Here is a 19,766-nt window from a genome sequence, read left to right as displayed (position 1 = left end):
TACGAAGCGCTGTCCACTCGGCTGTCAGGCCCTTTAAAACAACCCAAAGAGAAATCTTCGACATATTTTGATGAAAATCTGAATGAAACGAAAAATTTTGGCCACAGATTGTGTGAAGATGGTGGGGGGGGGGGGGGAGGGGGATTGAGGGGGTGCAGGTTAGTATGATGAGCATGATTCAGAATGATGGAAGGAGAAGGGCTCCTATGATGAACTGACCTAAGGGCCACCATCTACAGTGGCCTCGACGGGGACAGGACGGCGGCGCCTTCTCAAAGGTCAGCCTTCCTACTCCCCCCCCCCCTCTTATTTTATTGAGGATTTGTCTTGTGTATATTGTGAACAAGAGGAATGACTCGGCATTTACGACTTGAGTGGTTAAGCGGGTTCATGGGTTAATAATCCTATGGGGGAAACAACACATCTATTTTCTGTGTTACAGTGTGGCTTGTTGAGCTTGAAGCTGTTGTCCAGCCTGTCTGTGTCAAATATGGCATTTTAGAGAAGTGGTCTGTATTAATAGCCTCCAATTTGGTCAGTATTAAAATTTTTATATTTTTTTAATTTGTAATACTGACAAAGTTGGAGGTTATAAATACAAAGCACTTCTCTAAAAGACTTTACAAAGTATAAAGCAATGCATTAAAATAGTATTACAAAGACCTCGGCTGTTATTTATTTATTTATATATCTACAAGAAGTTACATTGGGTTTCTGAGAGTACATAGCATGATGTGTTTACATTCTTGTAAAGCCACTAGTACGCATAGCGCTTCGGGCAGGGCCTTAATCTAACAGATAATATTAAGGAGGTAATTTCTAGGAAAATTTATAGGCTAATCTATCAAAATCTATAACAATTTAAACATTTATAGTGTTAATCCTTCAAAGATTCGTGGTAGTGACAGTTGAACAAGTTCTGGCATGATTGTTGTTGCTGTCTTGAACTTTCTCCAAAGCGGAAAATCATTAATGTGTTTTTGAAGTGAAGTTTCCATATTAGGACAGTAGGCCAGATGGGACCACAACAGAGACTCGTACAGTTCAATATTCATTGTTGTTCGTTTAAGTCAAAGATTCGTTTAACTATTCTTAAGGATTGTTTTCATATTATCTGTGAGTCCCAGATGTTCAATGGCTGGTACATCATAACTCCTAGGTAATATTGACTTAAATTTACCAGAGGGCCACCATTTCTCCATAGTGCCCTCTACGGCAACAGGAAGCCGGCGGCTTGTCAAAGGTTCCCCTACGGTTCCTGAGGAGTTTGTTTATCTGTATTTTGAGCGCGCAAACTGCTGCATTATGACATTAAAGGTAGTTTGATAATATGTACAACGTGTCTTGTAGCTAAGCTAAAGGGGGCATATAATGTTTAGCAACAAGTCGCCCTAGATTGTTTAGTGTTACCGACTAGGGCGATGGAGTGGTCATATCAGGATAACAATTGTGCAGATAAATGGGGAAGATAATTGCAGACGAGGAGTCACAATAACGGGGGCTGAAATATGTTGACCAAACCACACACTAGAAAGTGAAGGGACGACTAGATAATTGTTTGTCTAATAGATGGAAGATGTTAATTGTTTGCATCTTGTTTACTCTACGATGTAAAATGAATTCACTTGTAAATGGTCATTTTTGACAATGTAATCACTAGGCTTCTAACGTTAGTTTAGTGCTCAGAGACCATATACTGTACTTGAGAGGTTTTAAACATGTTATTTATATAATTTAGGCCAATAGACAGCTAAATAAATTAATAATACACAGTACGTTTATCTAAGATTAGCTAAAGGTTTGTTTTTAGTGGAAGACCCTAATAAGGTAATGTGTTTCTATGTAACTTTGAAAGAACATTGATGCTTAACCATAGCCTCATGAGTCCAAGACAAATATGTATTCCGTTAGGCTATTGCAGTCTTATCAGTCTTGCCTACTTGCTATTGTTGATACAATCTGTAATTAATCTCCATTGCAATTACACCTGTGACGGTAACGCGTTGGTGTTCGGCTGTTTAAGGCTAGGGGTATGGCCTCGTCACATAGTTATAAAAAAAATAGAAAAACTGGAACTTCGTCTGTGGTAAGGTAAGGAGAAGACACACAAAACACAAGTAAAACTTTAACAATGAAATTTTAATTACGTTAAATAAATCAAAACATGAAAATAATGCACAAACAAATTCTTATAATAAAATCAATGAATCAAAAGAATAAGAATACTTAAATGACAAAATGAAAAGTTACGTTAAGGCAAAATAACAAGAAGTGCATACAACAGTAAGTGGGAGGTGCTGGAATATTGGCTTAAAGCCACCACCTCTCTCAGTACACTCTAGAGTCTAGCTGGGAGGTGTGCTGGCTACGAAAGCACGGAACATTCTGAAGACTGATGTTGGGGCGACCCCAGACATCGGGTAGTATTGGGGGGCGAGTGCAGGTGCAGCCAGACCGGCGACCAATCAGCGGAGCCGTAGCGATCAACGGGTAGTTTGGTGATTTGGGTCCGAACAGGTGGCGGGCTGCATACGTTTCTGCTCACCCTTGCAAGCCTTGCTGGTGCTGGTGTTGTTGTCGTTGTTGGACATTTCTTCCATAGTCTTTTTATATAATTGTGAAGACGTAATTTTGGAGGGAAGAGCAGGCTCAATCTCTTGAAGGAGATTATCGTCACAACTCTCCCCCGAAGCCTGCGGTTCTGGAAGAAGTACGTCGTTATGTGGTGGAGTAATGGATGGAGTTGCTTCTACTTCATAAACTCTGGAGAGATCATGGGCTAAGATGTTGTCAGACTCTTGGTATAGAGTGTCTCCAGGTTGAATTTCTGCAGGTAGCAAGCCCATAGTAGAAGACGTTGAGATGAGAAGTGGGCGTGCTGCAGGAGGTGTAGGGTGGTGTGGTCCGTATTGATGGTGGACCGAGCACTTTTCAGGTGTGGAGTGAAGTGCTGAAGCTTCAGGATGAGGAAGAGTAGCTCCTTGCCAATTGTTCCGTCGTTCCTTGTAGCAGTAGTCGCTGACAGGTGTATTCTTCTCGCCTCGTTGCTGCATCACGACACCACCATCGTCGGTACCATTGGCGTCGACATGGAGGATGTAGGGCTTATCTGACGAGGTGAGAGTGGAATTAGAAGAGGGCATAGGAGCACGAGTATTATCCTGAAAGCATTTGGGAAGATCATTAAGGATTTTGGAATTAGAAAGCGCCGACTCCTTGTCAGTGCTTTCGGGAGAAGAAGCCGGGAAGGTCTCACTGTGGATGTAGGGTTCTGTGAATGTGGAATAGTTAATCAAGACAGTGGGAGGAGTACCATTATATTGCTTCAGGAGGTTGACGTGGCACAGCTGGGTCTTCCGCCGCCTATCTGGAGTCTCTATCACATAATTATTATTATTCCTGCACTCTTTGACGCAGTAGGGTCCTGAAAATCTGTTTTGTAAAGGTGAACCTGGGATAGGGAAATAAGCAAGGACGAAGTCTCCCGGCTTGAATTTTCTTACTTTGCTGGTCTGGTCGTAATGAGTCTTCATTCTCACCTGGGCTTTCAATAGATTATCATGAGCAAAGCGGTGGACTCTCTCTAGAATGTGTTGAAGGTTTTGAAGAAACTGGGGCACATTCTGATGCTCACTGAAGGTGGCATCTCTGAGAGAGTCTTTGAAAGCCTTAAGGGGAGTACGGCACTTACGGCCGTAGAGCATCTCATAAGGAGATACTCCTAGGGACTCATTGGGGAGACTTCTGAAAATACACATTATTAGGTCAATCTGCTTATCCCAATCCTTTGAGGTTTCACTACAAAACTTTTTCAAGAGTGCTTTGATGGTCTGATGACTACGTTCAAGAGAACCCTGTGAAGCAGGATGATAGGGGCTGGACAATACCTGTTTGATGTTGAACTCCTCCAGTGTCCTTTTGAAGAGATCACTGGTGAAGTTGGTGCCACAGTCACTTTGAATCTCCCTGGGAAATCCGTATTGAGTGAAGATCTTCAATAGATGTTTGATAACCGTAGCAGCCGTGATGTTCTTCACTGGAACTGCTATGGGAAATCTGGTGGTAGGACACAGGATGGTTAGGATGTAGGCGTTACCTGAACTGGTCCGAGGTAAAGGACCGACACAGTCTATTATGAGTCTGTGGAAAGGTTCCGCAGGCACCTGTATGGGAATCAGTGGTGCTCTGGGAATGGAGACGTTCGGTTTGCCTGCCATCTGACATGTATGACACTGTTTTACGTACTGTTTGACGTTATTTACCATACCTGGCCAGTAGTAGTCTTGGCGAATCCCATGGTAAGTCTTGTTGAAGCCGTAGTGGGAGAATGCTCCATGGGCCAGGTGTAGAATAGTGGGCCGCAGGCTGGTGGGAATCACAAGTTGTTCGGTGTTGGCCCAATCGTCCTCCTCCTTCAGTTTACTGGGTCTATATCTGCGGTAGAGCAAGTCGTTCTCTAGGAAGAACCCAGGAATACTGTCGGGTTGAGTCTCAGCCTGGAAAAACAATGGTGTTAAAGTAAGATCTTCCCTCTGCAACTTACGGAACTCCAACTTGGTCAGATGCGGGGGTAGTTTCTGAGGGTCTTGAGGGACAGCGGTAGCAGTAGAGTCAGCTGGCTGTGGACGTGCGGCTTGTGCACGGGTGGTCACGAGAACCGGAGGAGAAACTTCATCACTCTCTTGAACCTCTGCTGGAACATACTCGAGAATAGGATTTATGGGCACAGAGTTACACACCTGGGGTTTGTCCATGACGATCAGGTTGGTCGGTTGCAGGTCTTCTGCCAAGTCGTTGCCTAGGAGAAGTTGCACTCCAGGCATGGGAAAAGGCTTTTCCCTGACGGCGACTTGGACTTCCCCGTTCACGTAGGGACAATTCAGGTGGACTCTGGCGAGAGGGTATGGAGTGGTAGCAGTGAGGTCAGTGATGAAGACTGTTTCCCCGGTGTAGACTATGTTGGGCACAGCCGACTTCAAGATGATCGATTGTAGAGCCGCTGTGTCCCTCAAGATCTTCAATTTGAAACGTCCCTCCGGATTTGAACCGTTGGCAGAGACAGTTCCAGTATACAGGTGGTTACTGAAAAGAGAAAGATCATTAACATCAACACCAACATTCATCACAGGCTTACCGGACTTAGGAGGAGTTGGTTTGGGTCGTTGTTGGTCAGTGGTTCCCTTGTATTGAGACTTACCACACTTGTCTATGGTATGTCCATAGAGTCTACAATATTTGCAGTACAGTTGTGAACCAGCTTGATCGGGGCTCACCTTCTCGTAACTGTACCACGACTTCTTACTGGAGGATGGTTCAGGTGTCAGCCGGTGGATGAGGCTGTAAGTGTCAGCCGACTTAGCACACTTCAGGTAGTCGGTTTCTTCTTTATCTGCTAAGTAGAGGCGGACAGGAGGCGGCACACGTCTCAAGAATTCTTCAACAAGCATCAGGTTGACGAGTTCTGTAAAAGTAGAGACATGTGCTGCTTCCAGCCATTTCATGAAATACCTCCGTTTCGTGTTAGCAAACTCGAGGAAGGTAGTGGTACTTGCCTTCAGGTGGTCACGGAATTTCCTTCTATAACTTTCAGTAGAGAGGAGGTAGGCGTCCAACACTGCTTGTTTCAGAGTGTAGTAGTCATTCTCAGACGCCAAAGTACTGAGTGTGACTGCAGCTCTACCTGTAAGATGGACTCTGAGAAGTGTTGCCCATTGGTCGACAGGCCAACTGAGTTGATTAGCAAGGGTTTCAAAGGTGGTAAAGAACACATCAACTTCTGCTTCTACAAAGGATGGCATTAACTTACTTGCATGTGATATATTAAAACTGACGGGAAGATTGGCAGTAGCTTGCTGGCGTTGAGTGAAGTGTGAAGTTTCCAAGGCGATTTCGCGTTGACGACACTCTAGAGCCAGAGTCGCTTGTTGCTTGTCATGTTCGCGTTGTATTTCCAACTCGCGTTGTTTGGTTTCAAGCTGTAAGCGTTCCCGCTCCTGGAGTGTTTCAAGCTGTACTCTTTCACGTTCACGGAGTAATGCGACCTCGCGTTCGTGTTCTTCTCTCCTCAAAGCAGCTTCGCGTTCTTGTTCGTCTCTCCTCAAAGCAGCTTCGCGTTCTTGTTCGTCTCTCCGTATGGCAGCAGCTCGTTCTTGTTGTTCGAGGGCTTCCCTTTGCTGCTCACGTTCAATCTTGGCCAGCTCTAGTTTGAGTTTCAGCGTTGCCAAATCAGTTTTATCTGCAATATAGTAAGTTTCATGAGTTTCAGAGTCTATCTTACCTTGCTCTAAATAGTAATCCAGCAACAGGTTGTGTAGGTCATTTTTGTTGGCTTGGTAGGGAACTTCTAGTTGATACTCATGTGCAAGAGTTTGTAGTTCAGTCCTCTTGGCACGACTTAAAGTCCCTATTTCACCTGCTGGATTTGCACGGAAAGTTTGGAGACGAAACATGGTGAAATTAGCAAATAAAGGTACACGAATGTTCAATAATGAAATGTCAGAAACAGGACAACGTGGCAACTGGTACCTATCCTGTGTGATCTTTAACAATTAACGTTAAGTGAAAGATATTAAATGATTAAATGAAATCAAGGGCGCAGGAAATCTTGTACCCGGTACTCATGTAAGAGAATAAGGGCAAGAAAATCCTACTAACAAATGAAACAAAGTTTCGAAAACAAATGAAACAGTTAAATGCTTCAAAAGTAAAATTGGTAGTCCAAGGATGTAGGCATACCTTGCCAAGTCTCTAAAGGACATAAAGCAAGTTTTTCCCACTGAATTTAATATGATACTTACAGAATTAGCGAACTTTTGTGCTCTGAAAAAATAAGCTAATTCCCTACCGTTGTATGTATCATCATCTCTGACTGACGTGTAGGGGTGCGAGGTGTCAACTGGTGACGAGAACTGCTGCTGAGGTCCCAATTCAGCAACTAAAGTTCGAGCTAGAGGAACTATGGCCCTCTTTGTCCTCCTACAGTCAGATTGCAGAAGATTGGGTACTCTTGACCCGGGGCAGACCACAGTACCAGGGTACCAATATGATGATCTGTCAGAATGAGAAATATTCAAGGGACATAGATGGTAAATACGAGTAATAACACGGAGGGAGAGATGACCAATTAAGAGTATGACTGAGGCCTACAGTCACCACGTAATCCAAAGTTGTCTCACCTTCACTATATGTTACTCTCGTAATGCACAATACACCGCACCTTATAAAAAATGAAATTGAATGAAAAATAGTAAAGCTACGTTAACAAAGTTAAATACGCTTACCATAAATTACCACTTGGCACCAGTACCTGAGTGAGGCTCCTAGGACAGGCCCCCATAAAACTTGTGACGGTAACGCGTTGGTGTTCGGCTGTTTAAGGCTAGGGGTATGGCCTCGTCACATAGTTATAAAAAAAATAGAAAAACTGGAACTTCGTCTGTGGTAAGGTAAGGAGAAGACACACAAAACACAAGTAAAACTTTAACAATGAAATTTTAATTACGTTAAATAAATCAAAACATGAAAATAATGCACAAACAAATTCTTATAATAAAATCAATGAATCAAAAGAATAAGAATACTTAAATGACAAAATGAAAAGTTACGTTAAGGCAAAATAACAAGAAGTGCATACAACAGTAAGTGGGAGGTGCTGGAATATTGGCTTAAAGCCACCACCTCTCTCAGTACACTCTAGAGTCTAGCTGGGAGGTGTGCTGGCTACGAAAGCACGGAACATTCTGAAGACTGATGTTGGGGCGACCCCAGACATCGGGTAGTATTGGGGGGCGAGTGCAGGTGCAGCCAGACCGGCGACCAATCAGCGGAGCCGTAGCGATCAACGGGTAGTTTGGTGATTTGGGTCCGAACAGGTGGCGGGCTGCATACGTTTCTGCTCACCCTTGCAAGCCTTGCTGGTGCTGGTGTTGTTGTCGTTGTTGGACATTTCTTCCATAGTCTTTTTATATAATTGTGAAGACGTAATTTTGGAGGGAAGAGCAGGCTCAATCTCTTGAAGGAGATTATCGTCACACACCTTTTCCAGTGATTGGTTCCAGTGTTCTTGAAATTCATAATTGTATTTTGCTACTCGATTGTATTTGAAATAAACTGTTTATACTTACCCTGGTGCTACATAGTCTTCCCGGTTTAGTGCATTCTTTTAATAATTACTTATACTTGCCCTTAATATATGTAAAAAATATTTTTTCAGGAGTGTGGCCCGTGTGGACAAGTGTTGGATCAGAGGAGTCAAGGTAAAGTGCTTATTTAACAACTAGTTCTGGGGAGGAGCGGGTGGAACTAGATGGACGTAGTCAACTTCACATTCTTGTTACACTTACACTGGTTTGTGCCTCGGAGAGGCTGCAGGATCCAGTAAGTTCAGTAGAACTTCGGTTTCAACTCCTTTTGACCATGTCGTAGCTCAGTCGATTACGGCAGCGTCTGGGATGCTCTCGGACGCAGGTTCGAATCCTCGTCCCGGCCCTTGTGGATTTGTACACTCTTGTTAGCAGGCCGAGAGCTTTTCTTTCCCATAGATTTATTTAAAGAAGAGTTAGCAATAAGTCGGCTGGGTTTATTAACGTATTGTTTTTAGGCCCCATTTAGATTATGCCGTTCAGTTTTGGTCGCCATACTAAAGAATGGACATAATTCACTAGAACACGTCAGTTAGGATGACAAAGTTAATCCCGCAAATTAGAAAGCTTCCGTATGAAGAGATGTTGGAAAAACCTTAACGTGACATGATTGAAGTGTACAAGTGGATGAATGGGCATAACAAGCTATTGATAAGGCTTTAAATGAAGATAAGTTTAGATTTAGGAAATACCTGGGTAAATACTGGTTTGGTAACTGGGTTGTGGATTTGCGGAACAAATTACTGGATCATGTGCAGACGACGAGTCACAATAACATGGCTGAAGTATGTTGACCAGACCACACACTAGAAGGTGAAGCGACGGCGACGTTTCGGTCCGTCCTGGACCATTCTCAAGTCTATTGTGGATCATACTACTGGATCACTGGATCAGTTTCTTGACTTAAGTTCTACTAGTTTACACTCGGAACACGACTCTCCAATCAGCTTACATCTGTATCCTCAATTGCTGCTAGGTGATCAAGGGCAAACATTTAACCTTGAATGTTTAATCCGAACCAAATGATGGGTAGCAAAGATGTATGGTAAGGTAAAAGCTGGGTGGCGAGGCAAGTTTTGGGGTGGTGAAGACTTAGAATATTGTTCAATGTGGGTGACAAAGACTTGCTGTGAAGAGTAGGTAAAGAATAAATTGAGGGATAGGAGAATTACCTTAAGATTAGGCTTGGACTGGCTGGCATATGCATTATATATCATTAATGCATACGCCAGGGGGGGGGGGGAGGGGGGAGATCTCCCCAAAGGCATAAACTGCTAGGTCAGGTAATCCACAAACCCATCTCCAATGACTCCAAGGTCATGGGAAGCTTGACCTTCCCCTGAAGTTGCACCCACCGTTATATCTGTCTGTATAGCCTGTTTTGCCGCAGTTTGCACAGTGTGCTTCATTACGGCAGGCGAGGCGACTGTGCCCCAATAGATAACAAGCGTAACATCGTAACACAGGGAAGTTGTAGGGCTGGACCTGATACGAGGTCCTGTGTAGTGCCACCCGATCAGGGAGGGGCCCATCGAACTTTACACGGACCATGGATGTCGGGTTTGCTGCTCCGTGAATCCTGGTAACTTCCAATAATCCCGCTAATGTACCCCCTAACACATGCAGAGCGGTCTGGATGTTATCCACATCAACACTCTGGTCATTGGGCCAATCTTCCCATACCGGGCCCGAGACTGCTCCTGCGACAATACCTGTCGGCACCTGACAGGCCAGTCCCCAAACTTAATAATGTCGGATACACGGATGTGTGATAGAGCCTCCTTTTTGATGTGTAGCTTCAGTGCTGCACCCCCTACCCATGGTACACGCGGTCTCAGGCAGGCAATGTGACCACAATACTGAAGCCTCAATTGCTGCACCTAAGGTACGAGGATTTGCAACCACGCACTGAGCTGATTCTGACTGGATTAGGACAACCACAAACGAGGAATGAGGTACCACAAAAGAAAGGTCTTCTGAAGGCAAAGACATTCTCTTAGCATCTCGCTTTGGCACAGCATCAGCCGACTCATTTTCCAGCAGACGTTTTCCTCTCTGCGACTTGCTGTCAACGTACATGGCGCCCCCGCTCGGGGAGGCGTCCATTAGTGAGGCTCCGGCCTCCCCCGGTGCTGTGAGCCCCTGGGTAGCTGCAGTGAGCACACACTGGCCCAAAAAAGCCATCTGAATTCAAAGATGAGCTCCAGGCGAGGTGTGGAAAGAAAGTCCAGCCAGGGGTGTTCAATCTGCGCGCCAAGATGGCCGACCTTCGGGCGGGAATCTCCTCCACAACCAAATCTTTTAGTGTGGACTCCCTCCCCGCTCAGCTCGTTGTTGCCCTTGTGGGGGCTTAGTGGGCGGCTGCCAGAGTGTGATGCTCCTTGGGACAGTCCTCTGTCCTTTTCTAGCCTTGTGCTCCTGCTGCCGTCCTCTCCAATTCTGCTGGACACCTTTTCCTTTTCCTTCTGTTTCGTTTTTCTCCCCCCTCTTCTCCTATCTGCTTGCCGTTTCCTGCCGACCTTTTGCTCGTTCTGGTTCTTCCCTTGGACTTCTTCTATTTTGACGCCCGGGTGCTTGAGGAGGCATACTCTTGCACCCGTAGAACTGTAGTACCCGACGTCGAGAGCGAGGAGAACCTTTTATTGTCAATCCCCCTTTCGTCACTGAACCCGATCTCGACGGACTGTTAGTTTCTTAAGGTGGCGTTTGTGGGGCGTATACTCACGACGCACCCCTAGGAGGCCCCGGCATGATCGGCGATAGCTTCTTGTTGGGTGTCCTGCCTCTAATTGTGGCTCCATGGTGGGTGTGGGGGCACATTCGTGAATGAATTCTTCTTTCGTCAAGATGATAACCCCTGTTTCGGCTGCTTCTGGTTTACCTTCTCAGGCTCGTGGGGTGGGCGACCAAGCCCCCGAGTCGGTCCGTGTTGGAAGACCGGGCTCTGTAGCCTCCGCTGCATTGGGCCCCGACCTTGCTCCTCCTTTGGCCTCTCTGACTCCTTCCCCTGGCTCCCCTCCCTCCTCTGTGGTTGGGTCGAGCCCCAAGCCCCCAGTGGTGACTACCTCGTCCCCTGGCGCGGCTCCTTCTCTAGTTGTTACTACTGCGCCTTTTAACCCCTCTCTCTCTGGGGGTTCTCACCGCCGCCCTCGCTCGATTCCTTCCAGTTCTGCTACCTATCAAGCCTTGTTTGGTCCCGCTTCGTGGGCCAAATATTTTGATCTCCTCCCTCTTGATTCTGCGCCTCCTGACGATTTCTCCCTCCATCGACATCTCGTTGATTCCGTGGATGCCTCCATTACTTTCAACCCCACTCGTCTCGGTACACGTGTCATTGCTGCTCCTTCTCAGGATGCTGCTTCCCGCTTGGCTGCCTTATCCTGTCTTGGCGAGACCCCTGTTCGGGTCTCGAAGAACGTTCAGTTGAATGCCAGTGTTGGCACTATTCTGCTCCCGCCCCATGTTGCGACCGGTGTTCGGGACCTGCGCGACTGCCACGACGATATTCGACATATCCTCGCTGCCCAGGGCCATTCTATTCTCCAGGTGGACACGTTTACTCGTCCCCCTCGTGGTAGTCGCCGTCAACCCCTCCGGGTTGAGAAGATTACCTTTGATGGTAGGACCCTTCCACCCTCTGTCATTCTTGCTGGTGCCAGGTGCTCTGTCCAGGAGTACATTCCTTCTCCTCGGCTCTGCAACAAGTGCTGGAGGTTTGGGCATGGTGCCCTCCGCTGCTCCGGGACTGTCTCTCTCTGTCCTTTGTGTGGTGGCGAAGGTCACTCTAAGTCGGAGTGCACTTCTCCCCAAGCTCGCTGCCTCAACTGCGGTGAGGCCCATCCTACCTTCTCCCGCGAGTGTGTCCATTACAAGCTTGAGGCAGCCGTCCTCAACCTGAAGCACCGGGAGCGTTTATCTTTTCCTGAGGCGAGACGCCAGGTTCGCCGGCTCCTGCCTTATGCTAATATCTCTTATGCTCGCGTGTTGCGCTCTTCCTCTCCTCGTCCTTCCCGCCTTCCTCAGACTCACAACCGTTTCCGGGCCTTGGACCCTGATGCACCCACTGCCCCCTCCTCTGTTCCTTTGGGTTCTGTCCCGAAGGATCCTCCTCCTGGTCCTCTGTCTGGGGTTCCCCTTCCTTCTACCCGGTCTGTCGTGTCTCCTGTGTCTTCTTCCTCGTCTCCCTCCGTTCCTCCTTCCCATCCTTCCCCTCCGTCTCTTGACTCTCCCCGCCGCCTGTCGGTGCGGGCGGATGTCCATCGCTCTCCAAACGGCCGTCATGTGTGCTCTCGTTCAGCTTCTCCTGTTGAGACGCTAGAATCCGTTGCCCAGTACGTGGTTGCTGGGACACCGGTCTCTTTACGTGAGAAGCGTAAACCTGGCTCCTCTCCTTCCTCTTCCCCGGCGGGTAAGAAGGTTTCGCTTTCTTCCTCGGCTCCTACTTCTGGCTCTGTTGCTCCTTCCCCTCCCATTTCGGTGGTTGCGCCCCCTGTTCCTGCTATGGAGGTTTCTTTGGCCCCTGCTTCCCTCTCAGTTGCTGCTCTTGCTGAGGTATGCTCCCCTCTTTCTACTCCCCCTCTTCCTGCTGCTGTCCTTGACTGCTCCTCTCCGTTGTCTCCTCCTCCTCCTCCGGACCCCGCCCGCCCACCTCTGATCTGTTCTCCCGTTTCCTTCCCTCCGTCTTTGCTCAGTTTACCCGTGCCCCCTAACCCTGACTTTGCTGACCCTGATATTCTTTAACGTGCTCTGTTGCTCTTTCGCCTTGGTTTCTTCCTTGTTCTCTGTTGTTGTCCTTTCCCTTCTCGTCGATGTCTGTTCTTCAATGGAACGTTCGAGGTTATTACGCCAATTTCCTCGAACTCCAACTTCTGATTTCGCGGTTTTCGCCCCTTTGTGTCTGTCTCCAGGAGCCAATGCTTGGTGCTCGTCCTGGTCGTTTTCGTGGCTATTCCTTTCTCTCCCCCCCCCCCCCCCAGCCATTGCTGGGGCTTCTATTTCTTCTGCTCTCTTGATTCGTGCTGATGTTCCCTTTGTTCCTTTACTTTTTCCACCACCTCTCCATTGTTCTGCTGCTCGTATCTTTGTGGGGAAATGGTACACTGTTTGTTCCATTTATCTCCCCCCGAGTGTCCCGCTTTCTCTTCCTGATTTGAAACACCACCTAGACTCCTTGCCGGAGCCTGTGCTCCTGCTGGGTGACTTCAATTGTCGTCATTCTCTTTGGGGTGACGTTCTGACGAATACCCGGGGTCGCCTTCTTGAGCCGTTTCTCCTCTCTTCTTCCCTGTCTCTTCTGAATTCTGGTGAGCCCACTCATTTGGACTCTCGGACTCGCACCCTTTCTTGTCTTGATCTTTCTCTCTGCTCTTCTTCTCTTTACTTAGATTTCACGTGACAGGTTCTTGATGACCTCCACGGAAGTGATCATTTCCCCATCCTTGTTTCCTTTTTCTCTTTTCGCCCTTCCCTCTCTTTCCCTAGGTGGCAGTTTGCTAAGGCGGACTGGACCCTATTTACCCTCAGTGCTGCTCTCTCTGACCTCTCCCTTCTGCCTCTCTCTCGCGCTCTCCTCCTTTTTCATGACACTGTCTTCAACGCTGCCCTCCGCTCTATCCCTCGCTCTTCCTCCCGGGGTCCACGGAAGTGCGTTCCCTGGTGGAATGCGAACTGTGCTCGGGCTGTCCGCTGTAAGCGTGCAGCCTGGAAGAGGCACCGCCGTAGGCAGACGACCGATTCTTTTCTTTTCTTTCGGAAAGCGAGTGCGGTGGCCCGTAGGGCCATCCGTACGGCTAAACGTGAATGTTGGGCATCTTATGTCTCAACAATTACGTCCGAAACTCCTCTGGCCCAGATCTGGAAGCGTATCCGCAAGATAGCGGGTAAATTCGTTCCCGATGTTTCACCGGTCCTTCACCTCCATGATACTCTTGTGGCGGACCCGTTGCAGGTCGCTTCCGAACTGGGATCCCACTTTTCTTCTGTTAGCTCTGGTCTTCATCTTCCCCAATCTTCTCTTCTTCGTAAGCCTGTTCTTGAGTCTCGTCCTTTAGATTTCTGCACTCGTCTTCAACTTCCCTATAATGATCCCTTCTCTCTCTCTGAACTTCGTTCTGCCCTGGCCCTCTGCGGTTCTACGGCGGCGGGCTCCGATGGTATTCATTATGAGATGCTTCGCCATCTCCCTCCGTGCACGTCTCAGTATTTACTGAGTCTGTATAATCGGATCTGGGAGTCGTCGTCAGTCCCTGAGGACTGGCTCGATGCCGTTGTCCTCCCTATTCGCAAACCGGGGTCTCTGGGTACTTCCCCTAAGGACTTTTGCCCTATTGCTCTCACAAGTTGTGTCTGCAAACTCTTTGAACGTATGGTTAACGTTCGTCTGATGTGGTTCCTGGAACACCATCACCTCCTCTCCCCTTCTTAATTTGGTTTCCGCAAGTGCCGCAGCACGACAGATGTCCTGGTGAACTTGGAGGTCTATATTCGTACTGCTTTTGTTGCGAAGACCTCCGTTGTTGCCGTCCTTTTTGACCTGGAAAAGGCTTACGACACCACTTGGAGATATCATATTCTATCTCAACTTCATTCTTTTGGCCTTCGTGGTCATCTCCCTCTCTTTCTCCGCAGCTTCCTCTCTCGTCGTTCCTTTCGGGTGCGCCTTGGTACCGCGATCTCTGCCTCTTTTCAGCAATACGAAGGTGTGCCCCAGGGTAGTGTTCTGAGCACTACTCTTTTTCTGGTTGCCCTCAATGGTCTTCTTTCCTCTCTTCCTTCTGGTGTCTTCTCCGCTCTCTATTTCGATGATCTTACCCTTTGCTGTCAGGGTGATGATTCGCCTCTCCTTCAGCGCCGGCTTCAACTTGCAATTGATGCCGTGTCGTCTTGGGCCACCGATCATGGCTTCAAGTTCTCTACTTCTAAGACTTGTGCCATGACTTTTACGCGGAAATGGGTTGTTCTTCGTCCCTCTTTGTCACTTTATGATCATCCCCTTGAATACAAAGAATCCGCAAAGCTTTTGGGGTTATTCCTTGACACTCGTTTGTCTTGGTCTCCCCATATCTCTTACCTTCGTGTTGAGTGCTCTAAGGCCCTTACCCTCCTTCGGGTCTTGTCCCATACTTCTTGGGGAGCGGATAGGCGCACTCTCCTTGCTTTACATTCCTCTCTCGTCCTGTCTAAGCTTGATTATGGTTGCCCTGCTTACTCGTCTGCTTCTCCTACTCTTCGCCGTCTTGATGCTTTGCACCATACTGGGTTGCGCCTCAGTTCTGGTGCCTTTCGTTCGACTCCCATCCTTAGCCTGTATGTTGACGCTGGCTTCCTGTCTCTCCAGGACCGCCGTGATCGCTACTGTCTTCGCTATCTTGCGCGGTCCTTACAACATCCTTCCTCTCGCCTCTGTCGTGCTTTAACTTTTACCCCTCCTGCGGTTTCTGTTCCTCTTCATCAGCTCCCTCTTTCTGTCCGGTTATCTCGCCTGCAGGATTCTCTTTCCGTTCGTATTTCTGATGTTTCTCCTCGTGTTGTTCCTTCTTTGCCCCCGTGGAGAGTTCCTCTTCCACGGTTTTGTACTTCCTTGACCCGTATCACTAAAGCTTTTACCCCTCCTACGGTTCTAAAACGCCTTTTCCTTGAGCACTTTTCTTCTCACTCCCGCTCCGTTTCTGTCTTCACCGATGGGTCTAAGTCGGCGGACGGTGTTGGCTACTCTGTTGTTTTTCCTGATCGCACTTATATGTGTCGCTTACCTCTGGAGACTAGCATCTTTACAGCGGAACTTTATGCGATTCTCTATGATCTTCGTCTCCTGCTTTCTCGTTGTCAGTCTTCCTTTGTGGTTGTTGTTGACTCTCGTAGTGCCCTCATGGCTCTCGGGTCCTTTAATCCGGTTCATCCAATAGTTGTCGAGATCCAACATTGGCTGTTTCTTGTTCACAGTAAATTTAAGTCGGTTGAGTTTTGTTGGGTTCCCAGCCATATTGGTGTATCTTTAAATGAGCGTGCGGATGCTGCCGCCAAGGAAGCTGTCCGCTCTTGTCCCATCTCTCGTAAAGGCGTTCCGTATTCCGACTTTTACCCGGTTATCCATTCCTCAGTCCTTACCCCGTTGGCAGGCTTCTTGGTTGTCTGTTTCTGGTAACAAGCTACGTACTCTTAAATGTTGTGTTTCCTCCTGGCCGTCCTCCTTCCACCGTAACCGGCGGTGGGAAACAGCTCTGGCGAGGTTGTGTAGTGGCCATACTCGCTTAACCCATGGTCACTTGATGGAGCGCAGCCCTGCTCCTTATTGTCCTAGTTGCATTGTCCCTCTTACGGACGTGCATGTCCTTCTTGAATGTCCTGACTTTCAGGACGAGCGTGTCTTGCTTTCCGACCGTCCCTCGCGGTCACTTGTCCCTCGATAGAATTCTTGGTGACTCGGATACTTTTGATATCGTTCGCCTTATGCGTTTTTGTTCTCGTATTGGCATCCTTGGTGATATTTAGCGCCCTCTGATTATTTTGCGCATTTGATGGTGCTACATAGCCTTCCCGGTTTGGTGCCTTCTTTTGATAATTACTTACTTCCTTATTCGTCAGCCTACTTCCAGCTGGAAATGTGGACGAGAGCACAGTTGACGGCCCATCAGGTTATCTTGAGGTGCTTCCGGGGCTTTGCGTCCCCGCGGCTCGGTCCTAGACCAGGCCTCCTTTTTGTTACACATCACCAGGAAGCAGGCGTAGCAGCTGTAACTCCCAGGTACCTATTTACTGCTAGGTGAATAGGGGCATCAGGGTGTAAGAAACTCTGCCCATTTATTTCCGCCTCCACCGGGGATCGAACCCGGAACCTCAGGACTACGAATCCCGAGCGCTGTCCACTCAGCTGTCAGGCCCCAACTGCGTCGGGGTCGAGGACAGCTCGCCAATATATGTCAAGGCACTCACTATTAGCAATAAGGCACACTCCTATTTTGTTTTCCTTAGTGTTGACTGTAGTGTGACTGCCACCATTCTAGTCCCAGACAGTTACGCTTAAATTCACTCTTTAACTCGTTAGAAACCTATTTGCTATTTTTTAATGGCTATTGTCGAACAGTTTTTCTTGACGTGGGCCTAAATTCTGACATCTCCTGTAGGTATGCAACAGAGCTCCCTGACGGCTGAGAGGACACTGCTCGGGATTCGTAGTCCTAAGGTTATGGGTTCGATCGCCCGGTGGAGGCGGAAACAAATGGACAGTTTCTTTCACCCTGATTCACCTGTTCATCTAGCAGTAAATAGGTACCTGGGAATTACAGCTGCTACGGGGCTGCTTGCTGGGGATGTATAACAAAAAGAAGGCCTGGTCAAGGACCGGGCCGCGGGGACGGTAAGCCTCGAAATCATCTCAAGATAACCTCAAGATGCTGATATATCTGAAGGTTCCTGATGCTGGGCGCATGCTTCAACTTATTCATTCATGCAAGCAGTAGAGAGAAGTTCCGTACTACATTTCGCACACAGCCATAACCACTCTACTTGGCCTAGTAAGCAAGGCCTAATTTACTTAACAGGCAGAATGATTTTCTTAATGTTCAAATAATTATTTCCAAATTATTTAATTCTAAATTAATTTTTCATTCCAAATACAAATTATTTGTATATTACGTACCTTAATTACCGACGTTATCGTGATAGGTTAGATTAGGAGAGTTAAGTCGCTTAGGTTAGTTTGGCTCTGCTCGAATTGATTACACTCCCAAAAATTTTCATGTATAATGAAACTCTAAACCACATCATTTCATGTTTAAAAATGTATGAAAATTCAACTTTCAGGAAAATTCTGCTTGCTAGGCAACTCCCGCTATTAGGCACGACATATATACAAACAGAATAGATAATAACTGTACGGTTTATTTATCGTACACAGGTGGAACCTTCATGGGAATATGGATGGGTATATCATGGGTATATGTATCTACACCTTCATGAGTGTAGATGGATGAGTAGGAAAATGGGTCAAGCACGAACGCTGAGTCAAGTGCACACACACTTCCATCTGTTTACGTACATTCATTCACACAGGTGCTCAAATACAGAAAGAAAAAAACACCGATGGAAAACAACGAATACACTTAGTTTCTCTCAGGGAGGCTCACATCCACACTGAAATCTCCGGCCATACTAGCGAGCTCCCTCGCTCCATCTCTCACTAACGTAACTATACATCTGCGTTATCAGCGGGAACTTCCAACAGGGCTCGTTATCTTGTCCCAGATCGCTGACCCGCCAAGGCAGATGCCAACTTGCCTCAACACTACACAAATTTCTGCTCATTTGTAGCACAGGGAACGTGAGGGGCGAATGTAACTCAAAGTCGCTGCACGATTTTTCTTAAGTCTCTTGAAGAGGGACTTAAGAAAATCTGTCTTCATGAATTTTGAAAGATGGTCGTAATTCGCAGCTCTTGTAAAGTTTCGTCTCTTAGTGTGGAGTGAACGGAGATATGATCTCCAGTGTGAAGCTACCATCAAGGGACGAGAATGTAGACATTTAGTTACTCTGAACTCAATAACAATGTTAAAGAACGTTTATTGAGCCAATAAAATACATCTCGAGGGGATAGAGTAGCTTAGGCAATTTCTACCACCTCATAACACTTTTGTATCAGTATAAACATTTAATTATTAACTTGGTACAAAATAGAAGTAAAACTTGGTGATTGGTAGACATAAATAACATGAAAGTCCGCCCCCCCCTTCTAACAAAAACAGTTAGTCTTAATGATCATAACTCACGCTCACCTTATAATCTCAAAAATTATAAGCTAACTCTGCAATTTATTTCTCCAAGGGTGCCCTTCTACTTGAGGTTAATGTAATGTTGAGTTTGCTCAAATTATGCTCCATATTGCATATTATGTGTGTACTCCTGTGGTATATATATGTATTTCTTTTTAAATAATTAACCCGTCAACGTCAACTGTGGTGGTCAGTTTATCATTTTATTTTTACGTTGCCGTTGCCTGACGATGCCGGCTCTGTGGCGAGCAGTGGTGCCCTGACTTATGTCAGTGTCCATGGTGCGCCCCTGGAGTTCCCTGATGACCTCCTCCGGCGTTACTTCGGGGGTTTTGGTACTGTTGTCAGCGTGCGGGTGAACACGCTCTCCTCGGGGCGGTATGCTGGGAGGCGTACAAACATTTGCACGTTGGGGATGCGCCTGCGGTCGGATATACCTTCTTCTGTCCGGCTTATGGGGTACTACGTCCGGGTGTATTATGCCCGGCAGCCTCGTACTGGTTTCCGGTGTGGCCTGTTGGGGCATCAGGCTGCCGGGTGCTCTGCGGCCCCTGCAGCTCCTGTCAACTTGTTCCGCGACGAGGATTTCCCGCCGCTCCCTCTGGCGGCAGTCTCCGGTGATGTTGATGAGGTGGTGCGCGTCCCGTCTGCTGCTGCAGCTTCCCCGGCGGCGCCTGCCATTCCTCCGGTGGGGGCGAGTGGCGACTTCTCGCCTCAAGAGTTCTACCATCTGGGTCCCCAGTTTGCAGGTGTTTGTTGCCCCGGTTCCAGATGTTATGGCGTCCCCGGTGGATGGACGAGACCCTTGGCAATGGGTGCTCTGGGAGGCGTTCAATGTGAGGTTCCCGCGGGCCAAGTT

The 19,766-nt window shown here is 47.5% G+C and overlaps 1 protein-coding gene across 1 annotated transcript in view; it reads left to right on the top strand.

Annotated features, from left to right (window-relative positions):
• LOC138349605 (heat shock protein 75 kDa, mitochondrial-like) overlaps positions 1 to 8,349 on the top strand; it is a 47,614-nt gene extending 39,265 nt beyond the window's left edge. Inside the window, exon 6 of the mRNA XM_069335375.1 lies at positions 8,213 to 8,349. The gene's annotated coding sequence lies outside the window, so the exon portion shown is untranslated. The remainder of the gene's footprint in view (positions 1 to 8,212) is intronic.
• Positions 8,350 to 19,766: the final 11,417 nt, after the last annotated feature.

Source organism: Procambarus clarkii, chromosome 33 (assembly GCF_040958095.1).
Source record: "Procambarus clarkii isolate CNS0578487 chromosome 33, FALCON_Pclarkii_2.0, whole genome shotgun sequence".
Lineage (NCBI taxonomy): Eukaryota > Metazoa > Arthropoda > Malacostraca > Decapoda > Cambaridae > Procambarus > Procambarus clarkii.
Note: the sequence above shows the minus strand (reverse complement) of the source record. Positions and strands in the feature narration are given on the sequence as shown.